The sequence below is a fragment of the Sciurus carolinensis genome, chromosome 14 (genome assembly GCF_902686445.1).
Source record: "Sciurus carolinensis chromosome 14, mSciCar1.2, whole genome shotgun sequence".
Lineage (NCBI taxonomy): Eukaryota > Metazoa > Chordata > Mammalia > Rodentia > Sciuridae > Sciurus > Sciurus carolinensis.
Genome location: NC_062226.1, coordinates 35,252,022 through 35,276,514, shown reverse-complemented (window position 1 = coordinate 35,276,514; position 24,493 = coordinate 35,252,022). Strand labels below are relative to the sequence as shown.

Sequence of the window (24,493 nt, the reverse complement as noted above, 5' to 3'; positions counted from 1 at the left end):
ACTAAGGGGAGGAGTAAGCAGAGATGGACAACATGAGAGAGGTGCCAAATTCAGCGTTCAGACTGAGTGTAGGGGAATAGTGGAAAATAACATGGCAAGCCAGACTGGGATCCCAATGAGAGATAAGCATGAAGAGCGTGGACTTATTAATCTGTTGGTAGACTTTGCCATGATCGGGGGGAGTCTCTCTATCTTTTATGTTCTAAAAGGAATGGTGTGAGCAATGACAAGGACTGAATGACTCCTGGGAAAGGCAAGCTGGAATGTTCCCACAAGGCTTGCATTGATGGGCATTACCTCAATGATCTTGCAGGGTCCAGGTCTGACTCTACCCATCCGGCTCAGAAATCTGATTTGCCTGCACTCAGTGGCAGGTCTAAGCTCCCAGGTAGGTCTAAGCTACTGTATATAACCAGGACATTCACTTAGTAATTTACAAGGAAAATTAGAATTGCTGAAGGTAGCAAATGTCCAAGTCCTAGAACAAAAGCATTGTAGCCCTGTAGGCAGGCCATATGAAAAGTCCTATTATGATCTGGTGTCAGTTTATTAACTCCAAATAAGAAATACAGTTACCAAAGGATGCCCAAGCCTGATGACTAGTGTATTCATGTCCTGTAGGTGGACTTAAAGCTGTAGTTTGAGAAGCTAAACTATAATTAGTTTGCTTGATAAGTTTGGAATTAAAACAAGGGAAAACATTAAAGGGATGTTTTGAGGCATCTGACCTAGACCTCTATAGGAAGAGACTTGTCACCAGAATTACCTCAGTTACCTTCTCCGCTGCCTTTGTTGTACTTTGTTGGGATTCTACCACTGAGTTACACCCCCAGCCCTTTTTATTTTTTATTTTAAGGCAGAGACTCTTTAAGTTGCTGAGGCTGGCCTCGAACTGCTGAGGCTGGCCTCGAACTGCTATCCTGTCTCGGCCTCTTGAGTTGCTGGATTACAGGCATGTACCACGGTGCCAGTCTACCTCAGTCACCTTTTCAACCACCCTCTTAACTTAGCTCTTTGTGCTGGATGGCATTAGATAAGCAATGCCAAGTTTTGCATACCCAACCCTCTCGTGTTTTCGTAGCTAGTCAACCCTCCTTCTGATTGGACTTTCCTTCAGATTTTGTCACGTTTTCCTGGTCTGAGAACCATTCTGTTTCTTTAAGGTGACTTAGCAAATCTCTGCTTTAATCCATTATGTGTTGATGTCCTAGTTTAACCCTCAGAGGACAATCTCATTTCTAATTCTTTCAAGATCATTCACAGTTGTCCTGAAAACTGACAACACTGTATGGCCCTTGAGATTCCAAATTGGTAGTGGGGAGCCCCAGATGGTTTAGAACAATCTTACTTAACATTGTCAGAATTTCACAGAATAGATAAAGCCTCAGTGATCATACCTTTTCCATTCCATTCATGTCTTTCTTTGTAATGAAAACACAATCACGTCTGTAATTTTTTCCCATCATTTTTAGAACTCCTGAGGTACAGAGGGCACTGATTGGAGTTGCTCTTGGTCACACAGTTAATAAGGGATGGAGACAGAGCTCAGACCCCAGGCCATTCTCTACATCTTGCTGCTTCACCATGGGAGAGGGAGGGGAAAGTTTTCTTTTAAATTCTCCCTACAAGGAAAAGAAATATCAAAAATAAAGAGATGGGCCTGGTAGGGCATGACTGTAATCCCACCAACTCAGGAGGCTAAGGCACAAAATTGAGGCCAGCCTGGGTGACTTAGTGAGGCCCTGTCTCAAAATAAAAAAGCTTAAAAATGGCCTGGTGATGTAACTCAGTGGTAGAGCACCCTGTGTTTAATTTCCAATAACACACACACACACACACACACACACACACACATTAAAAAAAGAGAAAAAATACTCTTGAATTTATCTACATTTATCTACTCGAAAATGAAGCACAAAAGACAGATATTGAGACTTGGTATGAAAGCCATGATTGAGGATTTTTTCCTGAAATAGGGCTTGACTAACAGAAGTGCCCAGTCCCATCCCTTTCTCTAGAAGGTAGAACAACAGCATCAGACAGACCTCAGAGAGCAGAGTTGCAGGGGCAGGAGGAACAAAGACCAAATCCTAGAGGTGAAAGACCTCTACAATGAGAACTACAGAACACTAAAGAAAGAAATTCAAGAAAACCTTAGAAGATGGAAAGATCTCCCATGTTCTTGGATAGGAAGAATTAATATTGTCAAAATGGCCATACTACCAAAAGTGCTATACAGATTCAATGCAATTCCAATTAAAATCCCAATGATGTACCTTACAGAAATAGAGCAAGCAATTATGAAATTCCTCTGGAAGAATAAAAAACCCAGAATAGCTAAAGCAATCCTTGGCAGAAAGAGTGAAGCAGGGGGTATCGCAATACCAGATCTTCAACTTTACTACAAAGCAATAGTAACAAAAACGGCATGGTATTGGTACCAAAATAGAAAGGTGGATCAATGGTACAGAATAGAGGACACAGACACAAACCCAAATAAATACAATTTTCTCATACTAGACAAAGGGGCCAAAAATATGCAATGGAGAAAAGATAGCCTCTTCAACAAATGGTGCTGGGAGAATTGGAAATCCATATGCAACAGAATGAAACTAAACCCATATCTCTCACCATGCATGAAACTAAACTCAAAATGGATTAAGGATCTCGGAATCAGACAAGAGACCTTGCATCTTATAGAAGAAAAAGTAGGTCCAGAGCTTCAACATGTCGGCTTAGGACCAGACTTCCTCAACAGGACTCCCATAGCACAAGAAATAAAAGCAAGAATTAATAACTGGGATAGATTCAAACTAAAAAGCTTTCTCTCAGCAAAGGAAACTATCAGCAATGCAAAGAAAGAGCCTACAGAGTGGAGAAAATCTTTGCCAATCATACTTCAGATAGAGCGCTAATCTCCAGAATCTATAAAGAACTCAAAAAACTCTACACTAAGAATGTAAATAATCCAACTGACAAATGGGCTAAGGAAATGAATAGACACTTCACAGAAGAAGATCTACAAGCAATCAACAAACATATGGAAAAATGTTCAACATCTCTAATAATAAGAGAAATGCAAATCAAAACCACCCTAAGATTCCATCTCACCCCAATTAGAATGGCAATTATCAAGAATACAAGCAACAACAGGTGTTGGCGAGGATGTGGGGAGAAAGGTACACTCTTACATTGCTGGTGGGGCTGCAAATTAGTGCAGCCACTCTGGAAAGCAGTGTGGAGATTCCTTAGAAAACTTGGAATGGAAACACCATTTGACCCAGCTATCCCACTCCTTGGCCTATACCCAAAGGACTTAAAATCAGCATATTACAGAGATACAGCCACAACAATGTTCATAGCTGCTCAGTTCACAATAGCCAGATTGTGGAACCAACCTAGATGTCCTTCAATTGATGAATGGATAAAGAAAATGTGGTATATATATACAATGGAATATTACTCAGCCATAAAGAACGATAAAATTATGGCATTTGCAGGCAAATGGATGAAACTGGAGAATATCATGCTAAGTGAGATAAGCCAATCTCAAAAAACCAAAGGAAGAATGATATTGCTAATAAGTGGATGATGACACATAATGGGGGGGTGGGAAGGGTTAATGTTGGGGTTGGAGTTGGGTTTAGGGAGGGGGCAGGAATGGAGGAAGGAAGGACTGTATAGATGGAGGGGAAGGGTGGGAGGGGAGGGGGGGAAGGGAAAAAATGGCAGAATGAATCAAACAACATTACCCTATGTAAATTTATGATTACACAAATGGTATGCCTTTACGCCATGTACAGACAGAGAAACAACATGTATCCCATTTGTTTACAATAAAAAAAAAAAAAAAAAAAAAAAAAAAAAAAAAAAGACCAAATCCTAGACTGGAAGGCCCAGAGCTAGGAAAAGGGGCCGGCTGTCACTGAGGGATGTTGCCACCAAGCTATAGGGAGCATAGGTCTGAGTGCCTCTTTTTGGACTGAGGGGTCTTTTCCTCTAAACACTTGTGGATGCATGAGGATATCTTCTTCCTTTGCGTCTTTTCCCAACTACACACAGCCTGTGCTCAAGATCATTACTGAATACCCACACTGCGCCAGGCTCAGGACTAGGTACATTACTTTGCTTGCAAGTTGAATGACTTGTCCAAGGTCATTAATCTATGATGCAAATGGTTTTCTAAGTCAGGTCTGTTTGGATGCAAAATTCAAGGTTTTCCCATTGTGCACATTAACCCTCAAAATCTTCATGAGTCAGACTGAGATATCAAAAGACCTCTTTTGTCCTCCAGGCCTCTGGTCAGAGTGATGAGAATGAGAGACACTCTGAACTCTGAAAGACGGAAAGTGTTGCATTCTGTATATGTGGAAGCCAAAGATGGCTCATTTAGAAAGTATCCTTCCTGGGTTGGAATTCAGGCTCCACCTTATGCCCACTGTAATGTGGGATAAATTTTACCCTCTCTGTATTATTTCCTCGCTTGGAAAGTGCAAATAATAGTACTCAACCTGTAGGGTTATTGTGAGGATTAAATATGTTAATGTAAGAACAGTGCTTAGAAAAATATCTGACACATCTACATGCTCAGTAAAATTAGCCAGTATTATCTTTTGATTAAACTGGAGTCATGACCTCAATATAAGCTAACCACTTGATTGGATTATGGGGACATATGGTAGCCTCACTAATTCCATAATTTTAATCTCTTGAGATTGGTTAATTCCTTCCTTCCTTCCTTTCTTCCTTCCTTCCTTTCTTTCTCTTTCTTTTTTTGTTCCAGGGTTTGAACCCAGGGATGCTTAACCACTGAACCACATTCTCAGTCCTTTTTATTTATTTATTTGTTTTTGAGATAGGGTCTTGCTTAGGGCCTTGCTAAGTTGCTGAGGCTGGCTTTGAATTTGCGATCCTCCTGCCTCAGCCTCTCCAGCTGCTGGGTTTATAGGCATGCGCCACCACACCCCTTGATATTGGTTAATTTCTAAATGAGTCATTTTAACCATTTTAAAAGATCCCCACAGCTGAAATATCAGATCTCATCTGGAATTCTGGGATCACACGGTGGGTAATCACTATAGTTTTCCACTGTTGTACTTTCCTCCACCCTAGAAATGCCTGCCTAAGGAGACTATGAATTTACTGGATGGTTGCCCTTTTGTGAGTCGTAGAAGCCCTGTGGTCTTTAGATCTTCCCACAATTGCCCATTCTTCGCGTGCTTTGGAGCTCAGCAGCCTCCTGACACTTCTCTGCCAGTGATGTTCCAGATGACTGAGCTGGCAAGAATAGGTGGGGCAGCCCCAGCTGACTCTAGCAGGGAACCCAAGGCTATTGATACAGACGTTTACAGACCAACTAAAATGGTGCATGAGGTAGTTAAGGACTGTTCCAAAGTGCCATGGCTCTGAGGTGTCCCCAAAGTGCCTGATAATGATGACCATGGGCAGGGACATTCTGTGACATGGAATTGGATGACTTAAGTTACAGGATTCAAACAAAAAGAACGAAACACCTGCAAAACATAAATTCATACTATCAAATTGAACCTTTCATGTAGTTCAGTTTCAAATACTTGTGAAACTTATTCAGGGTATGAAATAGTGTTGGCTATACAGGGGACACACCAGTAACACTCAGTCCCTGACTCAGGAGTAGCAGCCCTCCATCCCCACTGCCACTTCTCACCAGTGGTGACACCTAGACAACTGCAGTCACCCCCCTAACTGGTCTCCCTATCTCTTTACTCAACCACAATCATGAAAAACAAGTTTGGTTACATAATTGTCCCACTCAAAAATGTTTTCTCACTGCCTCTATGTTAGGTAAAAATACCTTATTAATATTTAAAGTCCCCATGTATTGGTCCAAATGAGCTTTTCCAGGATTTTCTCTACTTCGCCATGTGCGCAATATGCCATTCTTATTGGGTTACTACACTTCTCACATGGTCTCGTTCTTCTTGCCTTCTCTAAATCTCTTATGAAGCATAATATATCTTCTGGTTTAGTCTCTGGCTGGAGAAATCTTACTCACATTTCAAAGCTCATTCAAATGCCACTTCTTCCCTAGAACATTCCTTGGTGTTCGCCTTTCCTAATGGGTTGTCGTCTGTGCCCACGTTCTCCTCCATAGCACTTGGTTTGTCCATCCCTTGTGAAGCATAGCTTTCCTCCCACGAGTTCCTCGAGGAGCCGGTTCTGGGGTTGACTTTGTCATTTTCCTCTTGCACAGCACAGCCTAGCACAATATGTATATGAAGGGAGTTATACTCAGTGGAATGGAGGAGATAAACCTAGCCCAAAGTGACTAATACAAGCCAAAATGCCACCAGGGTTCTATGACAGAGATCCAAAATGAAGTTTCATTCAGGTTGAAGTGGGGATAAAATTTGTTCAAAAAAGGAAGACTGGGAAACGTGTCATTTTTCTAATGGGAATCTTCCCTGACATCTCCTCTGTGACACATGTCCCTCTGGTACCTATTCCCCATTGTTCTCTTCACAACTTGGTATTATAATTGTGCACCCCTGGGCTGGGGTTGTGGCTCGGTGGTAGAGCAGGTGCCTAGCCTGTGTGAGTCACTGGGTTCAATTCTTAGCACTACATATAAATAAATATATAAAATAAAGGTCCATCAACAACCAAACAAATATTTAAAAAAAGTTGTGTGCCCCTTTCTTCCTTCCTTTCTTCCTCCGTTCCTTCCTTCCTTCCTTGGAGATAGGGTTTCACTATGTTGCCCAGGCTGGCCTTGAATTCCTGGGCTCTAATAATTCTCTTGTCTTAGTCTCCCCAGTAGCTGGGACAATAGGCATGTGCCATCATGCTCAGCTAATTGTATACTTATTTATCTGGTTCATCTACCAGACTAGAAGATCCCTGATGGCAGAAACCAAACCTTAACCCCTGTCGTCTCCTTCTACTTAGTCAGTGCTTGGTACATAGCAGGTCCTCAACAAATAGTCATGGATGAAAAGAAAAGAAGGCAAATGGGAGAAAGAGTGGCATATTTGTGTAGTGATGGAGGAAGGCCAAAGCTGCAGAGAAGTTGAATCTAAAGAGATGTAGATACGTTGGGACCCTGTCATATTGTCTTGGTGAGTTAATGATAGAGTGAAGGTATTTTACTAGCTACATACTGCTTTTTGTAGATGTCAACTGACACTGAGTAAGGGTGGGGGAAGCCCTGTATTCCCAGGTCCACTTGTCCCCTTTCTCCTTCCACATCCTCAAACTGGTCCTGTGATCCATGGCTCAATAGGAAATAATTAGGAGGCAGTTGGCAACTGCCTTCCATTCTTACTCTGTAACAGAGGGTTGTTGTGATTGCTGAAGGTTTCACTAACACCAAGAGCAGTCAAATGGCCACTTAAGTAAAGGTAGCTCTTAACAAAATAAAAACTTAAGGCTTCCTGCTGAGGCTAGAATTCCTTTTTCTCCTTCATTTCTGCAAAAGAGGCAAAAGCAGGAGTGGAACACTCCTTTTTCTGTGCCTCCAGGTCAGAGCATCACAGCAGAGCAGAAGGAGCCCGGCTCTGGCATCACTGAGAACTGAGCAGGGTTAGCAGTTTTCCCACTTGCAAGACACACAGCTTCAGGTAAGAGGCTCAATCACAAAGGTTCATTTCCCTCATCTATAAAATGAGAATAAATAGTATATTCTTCATAGGACTGTTGTAAGAATTAAATAACGTGTGCCATAAATACCTTAGTCCAGTGTTGCAACTGAAGAAAACTCTAAGTAAATGGTACATATCAATCATCATGATTATTTAAAAAGCTATTTGGGGCAAGTATGCAAGGACTCAGCAAAGTGGAGAGCTGTTATATGATATTGTAGAAATCCTGTTAGATATTCCAGTTGTCTGGCAGAGCAGTCTTAGAGCAATTAGAGCATTTAAGTACAGGGTTCATATGCCTGTACTTAAATGCTACAGAAAGCACGGCACAGTTACATTGAGTTTTTAGCAATACTGAAGTGACCTACTGGTCCCCAATCATCCTCAGCTTTCTCCTCCTGTCCCAGGCCCTGTGTACAAGGAGCAGATGACAAAGTATCTTCTTTCCTATAATATTTTAGATTATGTGTTTGCAATAGCACTTCGAAGTACCCAACTCCTCATGGACAGCTTTCAATGTTTTTTGTTTAAAAAATTCTGTGCTTCTAAGATGATTTGACATCCTTTAGTTTCATTATTTAGTATAGTTTTACATTTAATTCTTTTTTAGTTTGCTTGTTATCTATTTTGGTATAGAAAATTAAAAAAAAATTTCTCACGTGTATCTAAAATGATAGGAAATTTGTGCAGGGGGAAGAAGGGAGAAAAAGAGAGGGAATGATCAATTTTTCATACATATTATTTGATATCAGGAAGGTGAACAATGAATAAGGAAAAGAAGCAAGATAGGGGCCGGAAAGATGTACACTAGGGTGAACCTTGAGTAATTGTTCACTGAACAATGGAGTGAATTGTAACAGGATGTTAGACCGGAAGAGAATCAGGACACAATGGCTATCATTTACCCAAAGTAGGGTGGGAGACCACCCAGAGGAACTTAAAGTCGAATATAGCACAGAGTGGTTACGTGGTGTGCACATTTACCCACAGCAAAGGTCAAAAGAGAGGATGGTTGAAGTCTTTTGAAGGGGATTTCTTTAGAGTTAGTATATGGTGTGCAAAGTGCCACTCCTGGTTGCAGGGGTAAGGGATGTGTGGGTGCCCACTTTACCTCAACAGGACCACTCAGAGTTTGGACTGTGTTTCCTGCAGCTGGGGCCCAGGGGATTGGTCTAATTCCCACTCCGGAAATTTACTGCCAAAGAACAGAGCTGGCTAATGCTTTGGCAGTAGAGATACTGCTGCTTGGGGATTGGCCAATGCACCCAGAATTTGTTCAGGAAAAGAATGCTTCAAGAAGTAGCTCTGGGTCCCTGCAGGGGAGCGCTAGTCAGCTTAGATCTGTCTAGTGGGCAGTAATAGCCTCAGCAGAGGAGAAGTTAGATGTGGAATGTGGGGTCTGGGGAGGAAGTTCCTGCCAGAGTGGGTTTGGAGATCCCCAGGTCAGAGACCATCAGGGGTTGAGGTTAAAGGGCAGGGCAGGTCTCTAAGGAACTCACGACAATATCACATAAGAGAAAGTTCGTTTTAGACAACCCCTAGGCCTAGAGACTGTGAGGCCATCTCACCAGGGTACCAATCAAGCAAGACTTTTTGTTGGCCTTCTTTCTCCTCCCTCTCACCCCATTTAGCAAGAGGGTGGCGGCACTCTTTGCTTGCTATAGCTTTTGAGATAGCAGAAAACAGGCACAGCTAGTGAAGAGTGCCACCAGTTTCTATCCTTTACTCATTAAGCTCCAACCTCCTTTTGTTCTCTTGCTACGTTCATGACCCACTCAAAGCCTCTGTCAGCTGTTCCACTGTGAGATGCTGATAATACATTTATATTCAGGCTATGTGCTTGTTTCCAGGGACAGTGTTACTCTAACAGCGAAAGTACCTGGGTTCAAAGAAGCAATGCCTTCATGGTAGGTTTTGGGTATCAAAAGCAGGCAAGTGCCAAAGGCAATACTTAGGAAGAGGTTCCCCAGCTCCCTGGGAACCATCCTTGCCCTGTCTTAGTCTGTTTTGTGTTGCTATAATAGAATACCACAAAATAGGTAATGTATAAGAAAATAAATTTATTTCTTACAGTTTTGGAATTTGGGAAGTCTATAGTTGAGGAGCCGCATCTTCTTGCTGTATTATATGCAAAGGTATCAGAGGGCGAGGGTACCAGAATGCAGGACTGAGGAAGCACAAAAGGCGAGTTCACGTTTATAACACCCCCTTCTGCTCTCCTGGTGATTAACCCACTCCTGTGATAAGGACACTAATCCATTCATGAGGGTTCCACCACATGACCCTACCATCTCTTGTTAAGCCCCAGCTCCTAACACTTATGTTGGGGAGGAAGTTTTTAACACACAAATTTGGGGGACACATTCAACCATAGTAGCCCTTGAGTTTTGGGCATGTGGGGAGTGGCTACTTCATTTGCTTGAGATGGTGAATGCAGAAGCATGTTGTCACCTATAAGGTACCATAGGTATGGGCCAGAATTGTTATCATTGTTCTTTAATAGGTGGAAATAACAACAACAGACTTGTAGACTCTTGTTAAAATGTCAGTTACCCACTCAGATGCCTATCAAATTATCTCAACTTGAACACCCCAAAGAGTTAGTAGTCACTGTCACACATCAGATAGATGAATTCTAGAAGTCCGACATTCAATCCCTCACGGGGCATTCCTTTTCTTCCTTTTGTCTCCTGCCACCTGTTCAGAAGTATTTCTTTTTCAGATCCGATAAGTCCCATCTTTCAACCGAGGCAGAAACTCCAGCCTGACCTGAGCTTTTTTGTGTGTGTTATAAATGATAAGAAACAGCTGTCCTCAGATTAATGCCATCATCCCTGCTCTGATTCAGCCATTCGCCTTATGGCAGCAATTGCGTGTTAGATGAATGTCTTTCTAAATTCAATCACTCCAAAATAAATACGTTGCAGTAGCCTCATTAGACTAAATTGGATGCAAGGAGGGGATGGGGCTGACTGATAGGAAATGAAAGAGAAGTAGGATATTTCAAAGCTGCACGCATCCATTTGACCTTCAGAAACCCCTTCTAGGCCCTTCTTCAGCTTTAACAACATGTAGTTTTTTTTTTTTAATGCTATGTGTATGGCATTACAGAGGGAATGAGAGATATTGTTTCAAATGGCATTTGATAAAATAATATATGTACATATTAAGGGATAGTCAAAATAGGCAAATATGCAGATTTCATGTGGAACCTTCAGTATAACTCATGCTGCCTGTTTAGCAGATCATCCAAATATTTTGAAATCTAACCACGTTAGATACTATGTTAGGTGCTGAGGGGGTGTGAAATTGGATTCATTCATGCATTTATTCACTCAATGTGTATCAGCTGAGACCTCCTCTACACTGTTTTGGCCTTGTCCGAGGCACCGTCATGAATCAGACAGCCTCCAGTGGGAAGGGTGCTTAGAGCAGAGAGTGGGGAAGGACAGGGCACAGATTGCTGTACTGAGAGGTTCAACATACTAAATGCCATAAGAAAGGAGACAAAAAAAATTTTTTTTTTTGATTTAAAAAGACTCAAGACAAGTTTTGAAGAAAAAGTGGTTCTTTATCTCTGTAAGAAAAGAGACAACTGTCAGGCAGGAGGCAGTGTTTGGCTGAACTTTGCAGTTTGTGAAGAATTTCAAAGTAAAGGCTCTTCTAGGCTAAGGGAACAGAGTGAACAAAAATGAAGATCACATGTTTTGGCACAGGGCTGGGGAATGGAGAGTACAGAAACATGTAGTTGAGTTGTAATTACAGCAGGGCACACAGGTGAGAGCTCTGTATGGCGGGCTAAGGAGTTCAAACTTTATTTATAGGCACTGTGGGGAGTCATTGCAGGAATGAGATGATCAGATTCACGCACCAGGAAATTCACACCTGTAAGAAGCTATGATTGGATCGATCTAAGGTGGGAGGTTTTAGGGACCATAGTCTATTTAGGAGACAGACTATGGCACAAGTTCAGGTGCGGATAAATAAAGGCCCAAGGTAGGATTGTGGCAAATAAGCCCTAGAGAAACACACATTAATTATTGAAAGGAAAAGATCAATGATTTGTGACTGTGGATGTTTTAGGCTCACTGTGTTCCTCTGGGTTTACAGATCAGGGCTATGGTTGGGAGAGGTGTACATGGTTTAGGGCCCTAGCAGGAAACTGAATATAACAGGTGATTCAAGAGACTGTAGTAAAGGCATGCTAGCAGCAGTGTGGGTCAAGGGAACCACCAGGGGCTCCTGAGGTAACCAGAAATAAGTAAGAGCAGGAAGGAGTTAACCCCTAAGAGGAACTGGTATTACCAGTTTCCAGGGAGAGCTGGGACCGTGGAGGAGGGCTGTCTGGCAGGTGCCGAGGTCCAAGAAGGGCAAAATAAGGAGCAGGAAAGAAATCACTCGGCCTTCCTCAGTTTTGGCCCTGCTATCTCCCTCTGGTTCCTTTTCTTGCACACACACACCTAAGAGGTTGACCTGGTGTTGCAGTTATAGAGGTGGACCTCTGAGGGTACAGAGCAGGAGAAAAAGTGAGCAAAATGTGTATGGGGGAGAAGGGAAACAAATGGAGAATAATCAACATAGAGTGCTAAATCATGCTGTGTCTTAGGTTTTCATGTCTTGGAGTTTCTTAAATCCTAGGGATTTCAGATAGAGGGACTGGCCTTGATTCCGACATGATAAGTTATCACACACTAGATAACAAAAATATAAAATCTAAATAATGAAGTGAGAGGGCCAAGTTTGGGCATATAATTTAACTGTTGAATCTCAGGTTTTCTGTAGAATGGTGATATTAATTCCTCTGTATCTACTCTATAAGGTTATCATGAAAATGAAAAAATTACTTTTTAAAGTAATGTTTGACTATAAGTCACTGAACAGTTTCAAGGCACTGTTCCATTCTTGTTTTGGTACTCTTCATGCTACCAGTACAGGGTCTGGCCCAGCGGGCTGCTCAGACAAAAGGTATGGCATTGGAGTAACTTGAACTGAATTTGGAATACATGCGCCCTTTCTGCCATGGCTGGTGCATAATCTCTCAATCTGTGTCATCCCCATGGGACTTCTTAACACATTCTCAACACATTCTGACTTCTGATAACTGTCAGAGGGAATTAAAACTACTCAGGATGAAGATAGTTGGGAAATATTTAACTTCATTCAACAAAGGAACATTCCTCCATATATTCTTGGAGTGAGATAGCCTTAGGAACTTTGACCAAATATCCCAAGTGTGAATGTAGAATCCCTTACCTGAACTTACTAGCTTCCTTTCACAGTTGGGAAGAGCTTCACCCATTGTAATTTGGATGAGCTAGCAGTTTGAAAGAGGAAAAGCCCTTTAAGATTTTTTAAAATATTTTTTTAGATGTTGATAGACCTTTATTTTATTCATTTATTTGTATGTGGTGCTCAGAATCAAACCCAGTGTCTCACACATGCTAGTCAAGCACTCTACCACTAAGCCACAATCCCAGCCCCTCAAGACTGTTTTGAAACTTCTAAATCCCATGTGAAGACTTAGTTCATCTGCCCTTCCTTCCTTTTCTTTTTTTCTTTCTTTCTTTCTTTCCTTTCTTTTTCTTTCTATCTTTCTTTCTTTCCTTTCTTTCTCTTTCTCTCTCCCTTCCTTCCTCCCTCCCTCCCTCCCTTCTTTCCTTCCTTCCTTCCTTCCTTCCTTCTTTCTTTTTCTTTCTTCTTTCATGCTGGGGAAGCACTCTACCACCAAGCTACACTCCCAGCCCCAAGACTCAGTTCTTTTACTATAATTGCTTTTCTTCATCTGATCCTCAGGGATAGGCCCTAGATGAGATGGTAGGCTGCCTTCATCTCTGACACTGGTGATTTGGCTTGAGAATTCAGATCTCTGATTTGGTGAAGCATGTCAGATGAAATGCAGGTAGAAAGTTCCCTGCTGGGAAGCCCCTTGAGGAAAGCCTTGGTACAATTTGCTTCAACAAGCATGCAAGGATCCTTCTGTGGTCTCATCAGTGCTCCCCTTTCCCAGTCCCAGACATCGCCGTGGGTGGATGCAGTCAACAAATGCCTATCTCTCCTGAACCCTGGGCAGTTCCTAAATATTTACAGGGTCAGGTGGCCAAGGATGTTTTCCAGGGTGCTGTTGATACAATTGCTTTAAATTGCTTCCAGAGCCGAAGACCTGGAAAAAAATGTGTAAAGAGCTAAAGGAACTGCAGACATGGACACAGAGAAGACAACCGGGGCTGGGGGCCGTGATGTCATTTTCTCCCTATAGTCATCTCAGAGAGTGGGGTGGTCCTTCCTCGTGTCCATACCTTTGTCCCTCCTTGCCAAGAGTGCTCCTCCTCCTTGGTGGGCTGTGTGAGGCCTGCGGATGAGTAGCAGCAGCATCACCAGGACACTTGCTTAAAGGGCAGATGATGGGCCTCCCTGCACACCTACTGAACCAGAATCTTTGGGGCTGCGGTCCTGAAGTCTGTGTTTTAGCAAAGGCACTGGGGCTTTGTGTGCCGTTCGCACTGTGAGGAGCACTGGTTTAGAGAACAGACACTGCCTTGCAGTTCATCTTCATTTCCTTTCGTGTAATAGACATCTGCACATGATAGGGCTTTAACAGCCACTGCCAGTTCCTCCAGGTCAGCTTTGCGGGCCCAGTTTCTCTTGTATTTACCCAGAGAAATTTCTTTCAGCACCCATCTTCCCCCAGAAGCAGAGTCCTTTCACTCCCCCAACTGTTCTCCAGCCCAAGTCCCTTACCTCAATTCCCAGAATGCCCCTCATCTTTTTCTTTCCTGGTTCAAGGACTATGTTAAATCCCCATGACACGCCTTTGCAATTCTCTTTCTTCCTCTACCTTTACCTTCTTCTTTAACTTTCAAAATAATAGCTCTCCTGACAAAACTTTATTTCTTGCTCTTTTTAATCTCTGTTGCCTTCCCAGTGTCTTAAGAGTTAGGGTCATTTCCTTTCATCTCCAGTTTTTTTGTTTTTTTTTTTTTTCCCTCCCTGCAGTACTGGGGATCAATCCCAGGGCCTCACACATGCCAGGCAAACACTCTACCCCTGAGCCCTATCCTAAGCCCTGGGTTTTCTTTTCTTTTTCTTTCTTTCTTTCTTTTTTTTTTTTTTTTTGCGGTGCTGGGGATGAACTCAGGGCCTTAGAGCTTGTGAGGCGAGCACTCTACCAACTGAGTGGGTTTTCATTTTAAACACCGCAATTTTACTCTATCATGCCTTCCTCCAAAACGGTTGCTCTTAATCTCTTTAGTCTTGGGATGCTGGGTGGCAAAGGATAGGTACTCATGTGCTATGACAAAGCTGTCAGATCTGGGTTGGAGAAATCTATAGCCTGTGCTGGCTGTGAAATAATGGGAAGAACAGAAGGTCCCTGTGAGTTATCAGTAGGACCAAGCAGGCTTAAACCCAGCTTATATAGACACACTCATTGAGTGCCCAAACAGCAAATAGGATATGTATTAGGTACTCAAGAACTGGACCTTGATTTACAGCAAACAGCCTAGTTAAAAGCAAAATGAGGCTCAGACAAAAAGGAAAGTAGTGGTGGAGCCCTGTTAATAATGAGGCACGCTCTTTTGCATCCAGTAGTCTTTTAAGAAAATGTGGGTTACATGAAAATAATTTTCAGACTAAAAAGCATTTGCTGATATGTCTTTTTGCCTAATTGCCATGAATTTGGATTTCCTTGGGAAGCTTGCTGCCGAACCTTGGGACGCAAGGCTGTGCGCCCCCATCCTTCTAGTCCTCCTTGTCTTTCTTCTGCTCTGGTGATAATGGATTGGGCAGCAGCAGAATGGAGTTTTACCGGAAAATGTGAAGAAGACACTTGGACTCAGGACAAAAAAGAACTTGTAAACATATTATTAGCCTTTGGGGAAATCTTTCTGCAAATTGCTCTGAAGAATGTAGACACAGAGAAAAAGGAGGACAAAGGAGAGAGGAAGGGGAAGTTGAGTTTTAAAAGTAAATAATAGCTTAGATTGGATGGGTTTCATTAATAAGCCTAATGATCCAAGGTGTCTCATTTGATTATTAGCAACTGTATTTAAAATTTAAATACAAAACAAACCTTAGAGATACAAAATGTTTATCACTCCTCTTTGGGTTGGCAACTAATATAGCTACCTTGAGAGTAGGGAACTTGTAGCATAAAGAAGAAAAGGTACTTATGTTCAGGCCTGGCTTTCCCATAATCTTAGTGTGAGATCGTTGCTAAGTTTCTTCCCTTCCTGGTGCTCTGGTTTCTTCTCCATAAAATGAATAGTTTAGATCAGGCCCATGGTTCTAAATGTGTGGTCCCTGAGCCAGCAAAACAGCACATCTTTAGGAATTTGTTAGGAGTAGAAATTCTACTCTATCAGAAACTCTGGGGTGGAGCCCAGCAATCTGTCTTTTAATAAGTCCTCCAGATATGTCTGATTCACACTCAAGTTTGAGACCCACTGGACTATACAGTCTGTGTTTCTGTAAATTAAGGAATCAAAGCAGATATAGGTAACTGAGGCAGATGTCATTGCTCTGGGTCACTAACTCCCAGCTGCTGGAATAGGGTGGAGTGAGGCTGCGCTATATGGAGCAGACCGAGTCACAGTCCTTAACCTTCCCTTCCTCCACTAGATGACCTGTTGCAGGCAGGCTAAGTGCATGCTCAGGACACTGGTAATACAGGGCCACCCACCAACATTATTTTTGTTTGGAAAACATTTGATATCTTATGCTTTCCAAAAGCCGTTAAAGTAATTCTCATAAGGAAGAATCTGACCTTTAGCAGACCTCTTTACATTAATTCATAGTTTAGTGCTTTAAAAAAGAATTTCAAAATTCTTAGGGCAGGAATAAGCACTTAGTGGGTGTTATATGACCTTTTCAGAATCTAGGGTATTTGAAGTTCTCCAAGTTTATTTCATACAGTTCTGGAGGCTGGAAGTCAGAGATTCATACGCCAACATGGCTGGATTTTAGTCTGGGCCCCTTTTTGGATTGTGGACTGCTGACATCTTGTGTCCTCACATAGTTGGAGAAGAGAACTCTGGTTTCTCTAGCCTCTTATAAGGGCTCTAAATCCATTCATGAGAACTCCAATCTCATGACCTAATCATCTGCCAAAGGCCCCCACCTCCTAATCCCATCGCATTGGGTGTTAGGCCTCAACAAATGAATTTTGGGAAGATGAAACCACTTAGTCCATAGTACTCCCCATACTTCACCAACTCTAAGAAGACATCTTTTTTTAACCTATGAGATTGGGATGTTCCTTAAACCCAGTAAAATATGGTATGTTATTGGCACTGTTATTGGCACTCAGAAGCTATACTATGCCAAGCTTTCATCCACACCCTTTACTGAAGTCTAAAACTCTCCTATAACCCTTGGGTCTGGGATTAGAGTTCCTCACAGGAAGTGTGCATCATGGTTTAGGCATCTGACAAACCTAAGCAGACAGTAACTAGTTGGTTCCTTATTGAGTGCTGGTGGTTATGTTGGCCCCTAGGTTATTCAATGCTATGTATAAGCAACTTCCTTTTGGCAGCCTGACTACTTCTGGGCAATGATTCATGTTCTGGTAGAAAAGTTATTAGAGTCAAGTCTAAGGTGACTTGTGTCACTACATTATAATGGCAAGCAATTATAATGTCATGTGTTCAGTACTGTAACAGAGACACACAGAAACTCCTACAGAAGAGGGAAAAATTAAGTCTGCTTGGATTTGTTGGGTGTGACTTCATGAAGGAGGTGACATCACCTGGATCTTGAAGAAGAAGAGGACATCACTGAGTGGCAAAGGAGGGAAAGAACAGTACATTCAAAAGCACTTAGGGTACACTTACAATGGATGAATTTTATGGTATATAAATTATGCTTCAATAAAGATGATTTTAAAAACTTAAAAAGGAAAGTGTTTAGACCCTAAAGTGCAAGGTACATTTATGAAATGACAAGAAAACCTTTGTGGCCAGCAAAGAGGGTGATTATATGAGGCAAAAGGGTTTGGTTGCAATCAGATTGTGCTATTTTGTACATCATACTAAATTTAAGTGGTAAGAAATTTAGGAGAGAGGGCTGAGTAGAAAATAGATGCTCAAAACAACAGGACAGACTGTGAAGCCATGGGATTTGTTGCTATTAGAAAGAGCTGCTGTCATTTCACACTAAAAACCACTCAAATTTTCTTGGCAGTCTGGGAAAAAGATATGCATGATAAGTTAGGTAGCTTTCATTAACCAATAAAGGGAAGCATGCCCATTTGTGAAAACAGACAAATTATCATTTCGTCATTAAATTCTAAAGTGTGACATGATTTGAGGTTCACTGGACAACAGCATAGTTTAAAATAATAATTTCATAAATTCTTTATGTCTTTGTACTAACCACTGAATAACAAAAAGTAATACATGTTCATTATCATACATATACTGGTGATAAAAAAAAAAAAAGAAAGTTGCTCATCATGCCGTATCTAGTGTTTTATACTCAGGAATAGACTGTTAGGCAGGTGTAATAATGGGATTGTTTAATATATCTATTTGAACCTACAATTTTTTTTTTACTTAAAAATATTTAAGGACCCTTTCCCCACATTCAATTATTTCTCTACAATAAAGTTTTTATTGCACCATTTAGTGGCTATGCCAGAATTTCACAATGTCCTATGTCATTGCATTCACTTTTCTAATATTGTGCTCAATATGTTGATGAACAACCCTATAGATAAATCATTGAGCCTATTCATGGTGTTTTCTGTATTATTGGTGCTTTGGGGGCTGGTAATGTCAGAAATCCAAGCCAAGCTATTTTATACAAAAAAGGAATTTACTGTTGTTGTAATAAGTGAAAAATTCAGGAATACACTGGCCTCAGGCATGGCTGGATTCAAGTGCTCAAACAATGTCAGAGTGCTCTTTGTATGCTCTCAGCTCCACTCTCTTCTATGTAGGCCTTATTCTCAGGCAAACTCTCTTTCCATAAAGTCGTAAAGATGACCACTGGCAGCTGCCAGCTTATGTGGTCTTAATAATTCACAATTTTAGAGAAAGAGAGCATTTTTTCCTGGTAGCTCCAGCAAAAGTCTCAGGGAAACACTGATTGGCCGTACCTGGGTCACATGGCCATTCCTGACTCATTCATCATGGCCAGGGCTAGAATACTGTAATGAGCCAAGACTGAGTCATCTGCCCACCTGGTGGGTGGGTCAGCTGCCCTGTCACACAGATAAACAAGGATTACCATTGAACGGGAAAGGGAGGATCTCTCAAAGGAAGGGGTGCTGGTCAGACTAAAACCAAAACGAGTTCCCTAAAGACAAATTTCTACAAGAAGGTCATTTAAATCAAAAGATATACTTTTTAAACAAAGACTTCTAATACATATAATTAAGTTATATTTCCAGAAACGTACCCCACTTTCACTAACAGTGTATGAAAAATCCTCGTCTTTAAGCCCTCATAACCATCCGGCAATGCCATTGTATTTTTAAAATAGTTTTATTTAAACAAGGTAATACTTATATAAAACCAATAAGAACCAGGGATTGTGCTGTAAAATGGGTCCCCGGAAAAAAAGAGAAAGCCTCGATGTGTGGTTTTACCTATGTCTGTGCTTTACATGCTCACAGCAGGGCTTCCCGGTAATGGAGGCATTTAGCAGCAGTGTTTCATAAGAATCAGCGTCTACGGCCCCCTCCCTCCCTAACACGCAGTCTTTCTCCCCAGCGGGAACCACACTTGATTATTGTCTTCTATTTTATTCACCTCTGTATTTCTGCATCACATGCCTATACTACTACATTAGTTTATCCATTTTAAGCCTTCCCTGTAGGAATAATAGAAATATATTTCCCTGTTATGGTAAGATGAGAATTTTGTTCTTACACTATTTCTCCACTTCTCACCTCCAGCATTCCTCCAGCTTAACTAATTTTGTGTGTTTCTTTGTGTTCATTTGCTAGCCAGTGCGTAAGCTCGAGGGCGAGGGCTGGTGGCCAAACAAAAGCGGACCAAAAATGGCTGAAGCAAAACTTTATTAGAATTTGGCTCTTGGAGGAAATTCCCAGCCCTTGGGCGGGGCGGGGGGGGGGGGTGAGGGGGGTGGAGAGCCAGAGAAAATCGCACGTGGCCCGGCTGCCAGCAGTCTTTATAGGTTGGAATAGGCGGGGTCCTGCTGAGTGATAGGTGGACATCAGGGTTAGTGGGGTTTATCTGTCCGCATTTGATTGGTCGCTGCGTAGTTGTTCTGCTCTCTACCATGTAGCACCCTAAATCCCGACCTAACAATCAGAAGCGTGCAAGTTTTTCTTCCTTGCTAGGCCAGAAAGTACACATCATGCTTCCTTGGACAGCCCCTGGCTGTTCTTGGAGTTCGTCATTTCCTTGGTGTGTTTTGTCTCATTCGTTTGACTTTCTCTGTTTATTACTATTTTTCCTCAAGTGTCCCACAACACCTGTCTGTACCCTTCAGTATTTTGGGTTAACTGCTTCAGCACACCGATTCTTCTTCCCCCATGCAAACATCCTGTGTTTCAGGTGCCGTCTGCACTGGTTGTTTTGTAGACCTGAGGTGAACTCTCTTTCCCACTTTGCTTCAACTCTCTCCTGTTTAGCTCTTCTTTTTTTCTGAAACTCGTCTGTTTTTTCTTTTTGATTTACTGTCAGTGTTTTGGAGAAGCTCTTCCAGTTGCTTCTTAAGACAGGATGCATGGAAGGTCAAATTTTAGATATTTTTCAAGTATGAAAATACCTTTTTTCTGACTTCCATTTGACTGATCATTTGTCTGGATAATAACATTTTAGGTGAAAACATTTCCTCCAGAATTTTGAAATAATCAATCCATTTTCTTTTGATTCATTCTCCCCCTTCCAATTTCTACCAAATTGCCAATATGATAGTGAAGAAATGATAAACCTTTGTAATTTGCATTTTTGAGTGAATTACATAATCCACATATTGACTGTCCCCTGTGGGTAGCCTGTTTTCATCTTGCATCATTCTTGAAGAACACCCTCGAACTTTCTTTACATGTCCTTTATAAAGAGAAACAATTCCATAAACCATCAATGTTTATTGTAGAATTTGTGTGTGTGTGTGTGTGTGTGTGTGTGTGTGTGTTTGTGTGTTGGGTCCTATCCGGTACCCCCTCCCCCAAACAGAGTGGGAGGTTTATATTGCTCAGCATTTGTTGTACAATGTAAATCTTCATTAGATAGTTCTGGACAATCGCCCCCTTTTTTGAATCGATTGTGGTTTTTTGTTTTGTTTTGTTTTTAAAAATTAGGGGAAAATTGTATACATTTCACCTTTTACGTGTGTAATTCTGTGACTCTTGACAAACTAATATACAGTTGTGCAACAAAGTCGTGAAACAATCACAGTCAAGACATAGAACAGTGCCTACAGCCCCCCAAACTTCTGCCCCTCTGTGGTCAACCATATCCCTAACCCTTACTTTGTGGTAGTCACTGATATAGTTTTTTGTTCCTATTGTTTTGCCTTATAAGAATGTCAAAAATAAGCCAATCCCCAAAAACCAAAAGCCGAATGTTTTCTCGGATAAGGGGATATTGATCCAAAGTGTGTGGGGTAGGGGCAGGTGGCTAGGGAAGAGGATTGAAATTTTAATAGGAATAATAAGTAAAATGTATGGTGGGCATCTTATATGTATTGTCTTGTTCAACCTCCAAATATTAATTATTATATAGATATGATTATATTTTTATTCCAAATTTACAAATGAACACTATGACAGCCCAAACTTGTTTCTGAATTCCTGATTAAACGTCCAACTCAATATCTCTGTGTAGATGTTTAATAAGCACCTTAAGTTTGTTTTGCAAGGTGTTTTTTATGTTGCCCAGGTTGGTCTTAAGCCTGTGGGCTCAGTTGATCCTCCCTTCTTTAGATTCCTGAGTAGCTAGGACTACAGGTATGCACCAAGCTTAAAATGTCCATAACTTGGCTCCTAATATTTTTGTCTCATCCCTTGCCCCAGACAAACCTCATCCCAAGTAAGGGCAACTCCAGCTTTGAAGATGCTGAGGCCAAATATCATGCTAAGTGAAATAAGCCAATCCCAAAAAACCAAAGGCCTAATGTTTTCTCTGATAAGCACTGCCGATCCATAGTTGGGGTTGGGCAGGGAAGAATGAAGGAACTTTGGATTATACAGAAGGAGTGAGGGGAGAGGTGGTAGGGGTGGGGATGGGAAGGACAGTAGAATGAGACATACATTATTGCCCTGTGTACATGTATGATTACACCACCAGCGTGACTACACTACCGGCGTGACTCAGCACCATGTACAGCCAGAGGAATGAGAAGCTGTGCTCCATTTGTGTACAATGTGTCAAAATGCATTCTAGTGTGATGTATAATCAATTAGAACAAATTAAAAAGAAGAATGTCAAATAAATGGAATCATAGACTATGTAGGTTTCCAAGTCGGGGCTTCTTTACTTAGTATAATGCTTTGAAATTCATCCACACTATTGCATTTATCAGTAATTTGTTGCTTTTTATTGCTGGGTTACACTCAATTGTTTGAACAATTGTTTATCTATTTCCAAACTGAGGGACATTCATGTTGTTTCCTGTTTGGGGCAATTGTGAGTAAAGATATTTAAACATCTGTAACAGATTTTTGCATGAACCTGAGTTTTCATTACACATAAATAAATACTTTGGAGTAGAATTGCTGGGTTGTATGATAAGTATATTTTTAACTTTAGAAGAAACTTTCAAACCATTTCCCAAAGTGGCTCTATCATTTTGTATTCCCACCAGCAATGACAGTGAGAGTTCCAGTTGCTCCATATCTTTACCAGAATGTGATAGTGTCATTTTTGTCTGTTTTTAACCTTTTAGCCATTCTAATAGATATGTTATGATCTTTTTAAATATTTTAAAATTTGTTCTTTTTAGATATACATGACAGTAGAATGCATTTTGACATATTGTACGTACACGGAGTATAAATTATTCTAATTGGGATCCCATTCTTATGGTTATACATGAAGTGGAGTTTCACTGGTGGTATAATCATATATGAACATAAGAAAGTTATATCTGATTCATTCCACTGTCTTTCCTATTCCTATCCCCCCTCTCTTCATTCATTCCTGTTTGTCTAATCCACTGAACTTCTACACAACTTCCCCCAATGTGTGTTAGTATCTGCATATCAAAAAACAATACAAAACATTTGACCTTTGGTTTTCTGGGATTGGCTTATTTTACTCAGCATGATAGTCTCCAGTTCCATCCATTTTCCAGCAAATGCCATAATTTCATTCTTCTTTATGGTTGAGTAATATTCCACATTTTCTTTATTCATTCATCTGTTGAAGGGCACCTAGGGGTTCCATAGCTTAACTATTCTGAATTGAGCTGTTGTAAACATTGATGTGGTATGTCACTATAGTATACTGATTTTAAGACCTTTGAATATATGCCGACGAAAGGGATAACTGGGTAAAATGGTGGTTCCATTCCAAGTTTTCTGAGGAATCTCCTCACTGCTTTTCAGAGTGGTTGCACCCATTTGCAGTCCCATCAGCAATGTAATAGTGTACCTTTTCCCCCACATCCTTGCCAACATTTATTGTTATTTGTATTCTTGATAATTGCCATTCTGACTAGAGATGGAATCTCAGTGTAGTTTTAATTTGCATTTCTCTAATTGCTAGAGATGTTGAACAATTTTTCATATATTTGTGGATTGATTGTATTTCTTTTTCTGTGAGGGCCTGTTCAGTTCCCTTGCCCATTTATTGATTGGGTTATTTGTGGGGTTTTTGGTGTTTTTTAAGTTTTTTATGTATCCTGGAGATTAATGCTCTGTCTGAAGTGCAAGTTGCAAAGATTTTCTCCTACTCTGTAGGTTCTCTTTTCATGCTCTTTATTGTTTCCTTTGTTGTGAAGAAGTTTATTAGTTTGATACCTTTCCATTTATTGGTTCTTGAGTTTATTTATTATGCTTTAGGAGTCTTGTTGAGGAATATCCTAAGTCAACATGATGGAGAGTTGGGCCTACTTTTCCATCTAGTAGGCACAGGATCTCTGGTCTAATACCTAGGACCTTGATCCACTTTGAATTGAGTTTTGAGATAGGGGTTTAATTTCATTTTGCTACATATGGATTTCAAATTTTCCTAGCACCATTTGTTGAACAGGCTATCTTTTCTCCAATGTGTTTTTATTGCACCTTTGTCTAGTGTGGGATAACTGTATTTATGTGGGTTTGTCTCTGTGTCTTCTTTTCTGTACCATTGGTCTACATGTCTGTTTTGGTGCCAATACCATGCCATTTTTGTTGCTATAGCTCTGCAGTGTAATTTAAGCTCTGGTATTGTGATGCTTCCTGCTTCACTTTACTTGCTGAGAATTGCTTTGGCTATTCTGGGCCTCTTATTTTTCCAAATGAATTTCATGACTGCTTTTTCTGTTTCTATGAAGAACATCATTGGAATTTTAATAGGAATTGCATTAAATCTTTATAGTGCTTTTGGTAGTATGGCCATTTTGACAATATTAATTCTGCCTGTCCAAGAACATAGGAGATCTTTCCAGTTCTATAACTTCTTTATTTAGTATTAGATTGGAGGATCTATCCATTGCTAAGACAGGCATATTACAGTCACCCAGTATTATTGTGTTGTGGTCTATTTGATTCTTGAAATTGAGAAGGGTTTGTTAGATGTTCCATTGTTTGGGGCATAAATGTTTATAATTGTTATGCCTTGTTGATCTATAATTCCCTTAAGCAATATGAAATGTCTTTCTTTGTCCCTTCTGATTAACTTTGGCTTGAAGTCCCTTTTTCTGATATGAGGAGAGAAAACCCCACCTGTTCACAAGATTCACATGAATGATATATTTTTCCCATC

General features: G+C 40.9%; 1 protein-coding gene across 5 annotated transcripts in view; it reads left to right on the top strand.

Annotated features, from left to right (window-relative positions):
- Positions 1-24,493, top strand: part of Frmpd1 (FERM and PDZ domain containing 1) — a 175,097-nt gene that overhangs the window by 11,363 nt on the left and 139,241 nt on the right. For 3 of the 5 annotated variants that reach the window (XM_047523708.1, XM_047523710.1, XM_047523702.1), the window contains exon 2: positions 7,500-7,598. The exons of the other annotated variants lie outside the window; for them this stretch is intronic. The gene's annotated coding sequence lies outside the window, so the exon portion shown is untranslated. The remainder of the gene's footprint in view (positions 1-7,499; positions 7,599-24,493) is intronic. 5 annotated transcript variants of the gene reach the window in all.